The following is a 7,000-nucleotide window of genomic DNA, read 5'->3' on the forward strand; positions in this document are numbered from 1 at the left end:
AGCTTCAGAATCACTTGTGAGGCTTAAGTTTCAACCTGAAATCCGAGGCTATGATGATAAAGCTGTTCTCAGGTTGTAGAAAAAGAAAAAATGTTCATTGAAGATGTGCTATTAACCTAGAACTGCCCTGGGTCTATTCTGAGAGGAAGTCCTACAAGAGTTTTGATCCCAATTAAACGAAAAAATAGTGGGTTTTGTAATGTTTCTTTAAAATGTATTAAAAAGCCAGAGTTCTATAAAACTTCAAAATAATTAATTTGTACTGATTTGATTTTATGTTCCCTTTATATGTCCTATGAGTATTTTCTAAATATTGTAGACAGGAAATACATAGTGAAAATGCCTCCTACCTCACTAATTTTATTTTATCAAAGCATATAATGATTGAATAAATCATTTTCATTTTCTTTTCAATGACTGAAGAAATGTTGGACAGTGATGTCAAAATTATAATCTCATGTAATGACCGATATATGAAATCTGAATTGAAGCCAAAAACAATAATAAAAATGTGACTATTTTTCCAAACTCAAATGTATGAGGTGCATGTTGTAGTCAAGGTGACTTTGTCCTGTTTCTGTTCATTCCTTTTTGCTGTGTTTATATTCTTTTTTGTCCTATTCTTGGTGAAAATTACCACTCTGGCCATGTGAATGTTCCTCATCTGTTCTCTTTAAAAGCAATATTCTACCTTTGGTGATAAGATTCTTATAAGGCTTTTTTTAATTTGTATTAGTGTACACATTAACTAAGTTCATAGTATTTCCAGTAAGCATGACTATAGAACATTCTACTAAAGTTAATGTGTAAGGAATATTTTTTTTAAGGAAAGTGTGACACTGAAATTTTTTTAACATAAAGTACCTTTTAATAATGGTGTTGAAGTGCTTTTCTCAGTCTCTCCTCCTATTATTCTAAGAAGAAGGAAAATGTAATAACTCATAGTATTTGGGGATCAATCATCTGAAGTATGGTGAAAATGCAAACCTAAAAAAAAACCCCCAAAAACAGAAGTTGTCACATAGCTAGAAATATGCTTTCTCCTTACAAATTTCTTTTTGTAGAACTGTTCAGTTTTAAGAAAATTAGTCATTTGATTTCATTACTCATAGCAAATTAAATGTGGCAAATTGTGACTAGGGTTAGACACCCTCCCACTCACAGGAGATGGCTGGTGAGTGAAGGTCAAGGAAAGGAGGGGTAGAACAGACAAGAACAATTTGAGTCATCTAAAGAATGGGCAAACAGTCATCTATATAGTGATTGCTACCACTACATTATCGGCAAGTCCATGGCATTCTTTTCATTGTGGTTTACCCAGTCTCTAATAGTGTTTATTACAATATATGTGTCAAAAGCATAAAAGAATCATCACTGATGTTCATCATCCTGACCCTGAATCAGTAAGATTTCAATTAAACTAAGGACATGGTAGAACTAAGAGATCACTCATAGAAAAGTTGGTCTATCCACTCATATACATGAATGAGGAAATTGAAGGGCATAAAATGAAAATGACTCACCCCAAAGAAGTGGTTAATGATAGACCTAAGTGAGAACAAGTATCTTGTAAATCTTATTTCAGGCTATTTTCATGACCCTATATAGTTGCAATGAATTAAATCCTTATGGTAAATGAAGCATTTTGCTAAACAATTGACATAGGATATCTCATTTGGTCCCCAAAACAGCCTGACAGTGTTTTTGCAGGTATCACCCATATTGTGTGGACCAAAGAATGAGGTTTATAGAAGTTAGGAAACTTGACAGAACATGGAAGCAGAGTGTCCACCTCCAACTCCAAAACCCTGACCTTTCACCCACCTCCTACTCTCCCCCCAATTTAGGACCCTTCCCTTAGATTCAGCTGCCTGTTTATAAAGGCAGGAATGTGTGTAAGCCCACTGGTTTAACTGTTTTCAATGGTTACTGGTTCATAAATCTACAAGCCAATGGGGCGCCTGGGTGGCTCAGTCAGTTGAGCGTCTGAATTTGGCTCAGGTCATGATCTCACAGCTCTGTGAGTTCGAGCCCCACGCTGGGCTCTGTGTTGATGGCTCAGAGCCTAAAGCCTGCTTCGGATTCTGTGTCTCCCTCTCTCTCTGCCCCTAACCCACTCACATTCTGTCTCTGTCTCTCTCAAAAATAAATATTAAAAAAAATAAAAAAAAAAATAAATCTACAAGCCAAAATTTCCAAACAAATTGGGATTTAATTGCAAGTAAGAAGAAGAAAGAAAATTGACATAAGGAGAGGATTACCTCAATGGTTGTAATAACCTGAAAAAATGACTTTATGGCACATACATACTTGGAGTAACAGGTGTAACCTAATCCATCAATATGAAGAAATACAGGGTATTAGTCCATTAAATTCAGTAGAGGAAAATTGTGCATGGAAGATTATTCATCTCACATATATAAAATATTTCCAAATATTTGGGGCCTACTTAAAAGTATTAATGTCATGCTGATGACACTTTGAATATAGTGTGACTTATTTACATTTTTGTTAGCAGTTTGTGCAAAGAAGGAGCAAGTCCTCAGATAGTCAGGCGTGGAGGGTACAGGGTTCTTAGAGTATGGTCTGGTGGCTGTTTGGCTTGTGCTTGGCTAGTAAGTGGCAGGCAGTCAAAGGGAATAGGTGACCTTACCATCTACAGACAGGAAACCTATCCTGAGACCTTTGAAATGAATATGGAAATGGCTAGCCCTTGCCTCCTTCTATGTATACTCCACAGGTGGTATTGACCCTACTTAGAATGGCATTTCACTTCTTCTGAAATAATGTTTTAAACAGTTGAGAAATTATGGGAATGGGGGGTAGAGTGGAGAAGGAAGTTGGGGGCACAAATATGGAGTTGTTTACAGTCTTGGTCCCTCTAGGAGTTCTACTAATTCTGGGTATACCAGAAAGTATTCAAGAAAGTGGGAAAAGCACCTTTTCTAAGTGAGGTTATTAGTGTAATATTCAAAGGACAGTAAGAGCTAGTTCTTTTTGAGGGCTTATCATGTATGCATGGCTTCACTTATTCCTGATTAGTTTGTGAAGTGGATACCTTGGTTATCTCCATTTTAGCATTAAGGAGACCCGGAAAATTTAAGTAATGTGTCTAAGATTACACAGCTGGTCATTTTCTTTCTAGAATCTATTTTAGCTGTAACCCGTTTTTATGATGTACTAAAAATATTTCCCTTTTTCATCAAGGGAAAGCAGGAATCTTCAGCTAAGAGGAAAAAGATCAATGAAGGAAAAATCATTTAGAAAGAAAAGTGGGAGTTCACTATGTGAAAGACAACGACTTAGGAAAGAGTGGCAGGCGGGGGATGTAGGAGGAGACTGCATTATGACCAGTCTAGATTCTGAAATATAACTGTGTGTGTGTGTGTGTGTGTGTGTGTGTGTGTGTGTGTGTGTGTCTGGTCTTTAAAGTTATATCAGGATGAGTGAGGTGATACGCTGCAGTGTTTATGAACTCTGTCATTTACTGGACTCATGAGAGAGCATGTGTGGACTTTTGATGATCTCCCCAAAGATTTTGTAAGTTCTCATAATGTTTGCTCTATCCAAGTCACTGGAGCCTATGATAAGCCTTCAACTCTTGATTTTGGTTCAGGTCATGATGTCATGGTTCATGAGACTGAGCCCTCTGGGGGGTTCTGCGCTGACAGCACAGAGCCTGCTTGGGATTCTCTCTTTGCATCTCTCTTTCTGCCCCTTCCCTGCTCTCTCTTTCTCTCTCAACATGAATAAACATTAAACAATTGATTAAAAAATGGATAAAATGTCTAATTTTCACTAAAAGCATAGCAGTTTTTTTACCCCCAAATTACAACAGTTCCTTTTTTAGACATGTCAAAAAAATTGTTTTAACATTTATTTTTGAGACCGAGAGAGAGCATGAACAGGACAGGGTCAGAGAGAGAGGGAGACACAGAATCTGAAACAGGCTCCAGGCTCTGAACTGTCATCACAGGGCCCGACACGGGGTGTGAACTCACAGACTGAGAGATCATGACCTGAGCCAAAGTTGGACGCTTAACCAACTGAGCCACCCAGGCACCCCTAAACATTTTTGATTTTTTATCTAATGGAGTGGTATCTAATGGAGTCCTATCTCTAGTATTTCCTTATGGGAACAAGGTTTGTGTTAGTGAAGGGGGAATATGGAAGAAACGTTGCCCTATATAACCCAGGAAGCAAAGTAGCTGAGGATTGATGCATTCAGTGACACACATCCCATCGTTCCTATTCTGTTGCTCTGTTTCACAATCAAGATTATGCTTCTTAAATCCATTCTCAGTTTTCTGAGGATCTCTTTAATTGTGCTGGATTCCTGGTTCTCCTTAGAAGTATAGCTCATTTATTTGGTTCTTTTCTAGTACTCAAGCATACTAATAAGCCTTTTGTAAAATGTCAGCAGTCACAGACCATCCCTTTGTCTCCTCCTGTGATTAGAGAGTTTGCTTGCAGCCTTCACTGTTCTGTTTCGAGAAAAATTAAATGTTACAGTAACTGTAGTGGTATTTGTAGCTATGGACCAGGAATTAAGGTTATCGATTACTATGTTGGATTTAGAAACTTCTATGTGAATTTATGCATGTTTCTTAATGTATTTCTTTCCTATGGTATAAAATAACTTTAAAAATCCCTATCTACTAATTTCCTTCATAGGAAAAAAATGACAAAAAGGAAAGTGCTTATTGATATAGAGGTTTTTTGTTTTTTGTTTTTTCCTAGTCAGAGCCATCTGAACTAAGAGGTATTGAAAATCTTCTATAAGACAATTACTAGGGAAATATCCAGATGAGACCCTGTCTCTGCCATCAGGAGCTAGTCTAGTAGGAAAGACAAATGTTTAAACCAATATTAGAATATGGTATATGGATAAAGAAAATAAGTAGCAAAGACAGGGTTATAACTACCTTTAACTTAGAGGTGGCAGAATGAAAAGACATCTTTTCAAGCATATACAAAACTTTCGACACACGAGGGAGTTCTGCATAGCATAGTAGAGAAAAAGCACAGATGGTCTTTGGCAGGTGTATTAGTTTTCTAATTCTGTGTGCCAAGTTACCACAAACTTGGCAGCTTACATGCCTGATTTCAATCACAGTTGGGTAGAAGTGGAGACCTGGCTTATCTGGCTTCTTTGCCCAGATTCTCATAACCCGGAATGCCAGGTCACCCAGCCTCTGCTCCCTCATCTAGAGCTTGGGTCGTCTGCCAAGCTCATGTGGTTGCTGGTGGAATTCAGTTACCTGTTACTCTAAGACTGAGCTTCGCAATTTCGTGCTGACGGTCAGCCAATGGCTCTTCTCAGCTCCTAGAGGTCCCCACAGTTCCTTGCCCTGTGGCTTTGTCCGTAGGCAGTTCATATCATCACTGTTTGATTGTTTCGGGGACCAAAAGGATCTCTATGCTTGGAATTCCTGGCCCTTTTGAAAGGACCCCACCTGATGGTCTTCGTTTTGATGAAGTTGTAGTCAACCGTTTGGGACTTGAATTTCAACTGCAAAATCTCTTCAGTTTACCACGTAATATAACATAATCACAGAAGTGACGTCTTATTACTTTTGCCATATTCTGTGGTTAGAAGAAAGTTAAGCTCCTTCCCACACTCAAGGGGAGAAGATTATAAAGGAATGGGTTACTGTGGGTCATCTTAGACTTCTGCCTATCCGTGTAGGTGGACTTGAGCAGTAACCGGTTTGAATCATAAGAGATCTTGTTCAAAATGATAAGAGGCATGGATCCTATACAACAGGTAATGTTGAGTTATTGTTGGATTTTCATCCAAGGAGGCGTGGAATTTAACAGAATAAAAGATAATTTCTTTGGCTGTTGGAAGAATAGTTTGACAGTGAAGTTGGATGGGAGGCAATTAGTAATTAACTCAGGATGGCCTCAAGAGTATGGTGTCCACAGTGGCGATAGAGACTGGTAGGAGAGACAAATACTAGAAATATTGAGAAGGGAGAATGGGACAGTAATTAATGAGTGATACGATGGCCAACACTGCAACTGCATTTACCTGCTGTTTCTCAAAATCAAGATTTTATTCTAAGGAGACAAGTGGGTATGAAATCCAGTCTAGAAAGGATATTGATGTATCTTAGGATATAATATTATTAGATTTTAATTAAAAAAATTAGTGTTACTTTAATCAGATTATACTTATGTAGTGTTCTGTAGTCCCAAAGCATTCTTTGACAAGGGTAAATGAAATGCATATTGTTAAGCTGTGACCGTAAATAGGTTTTTTGTAAACTTTAGATCAATAAAATTTCAAATTACATAAGAGTTGCAAGAACAGTTCAAGAAACTCTTGCACACTCCTTATCTACATTTGGCAGTCTGCATTTTTCCCCTTTTGCTTCATCATTATCCTATCTGCGTGGGGATAGAGAGGTGTATTTTTTTTAACCATTCGAGAGTAATTTGTAGACCTCATGCTTATTCACCCTAAATACTTTAGTGTCAATTTCATAAACATAGGGTTTCGATTTGTTAATATTTTGTGATGGATATTTTCATCTATGTTCATAAAAGATTAATTGGTAGTTTTTTTTCCTCAATGACTTTTTTCCTCAATGACATTTTTGTATCAAGGTATACTGAGTTGGAAAGGGTTCTCTTCTTCTATAAACAAATTTGTGTACAATAGGTATCATTTTGTCCTTAATTGTTTGATAGTATTCACTAGTTACACAATTTGGGCTTAGAATTTTCTTTTGGAAAAAGTTTTTAATAATGAATTTTATTTCTTTATCAGTCAAAGCGTCTTCAGATAATTAGTTTCTTTTGTGTGTGTTTTATAGGTTATGATTTTTCAAGGAATCGGTCCATTGCTTTTTTGTTGAATTTGCATAATTTTTTCCTATGTTCCTTAACTGGCCTTTAACTTTTTAAAATTAGAAATGGAAGACACAAAAATAATGCAAATAATATCTGCACACCGTTCAGTCAGGTTCCTCAAATGTTAACTTTATTAACATAT

The sequence above is a fragment of the Neofelis nebulosa genome, chromosome 1, assembly GCF_028018385.1.
Source record: "Neofelis nebulosa isolate mNeoNeb1 chromosome 1, mNeoNeb1.pri, whole genome shotgun sequence".
Classification (NCBI taxonomy): domain Eukaryota; kingdom Metazoa; phylum Chordata; class Mammalia; order Carnivora; family Felidae; genus Neofelis; species Neofelis nebulosa.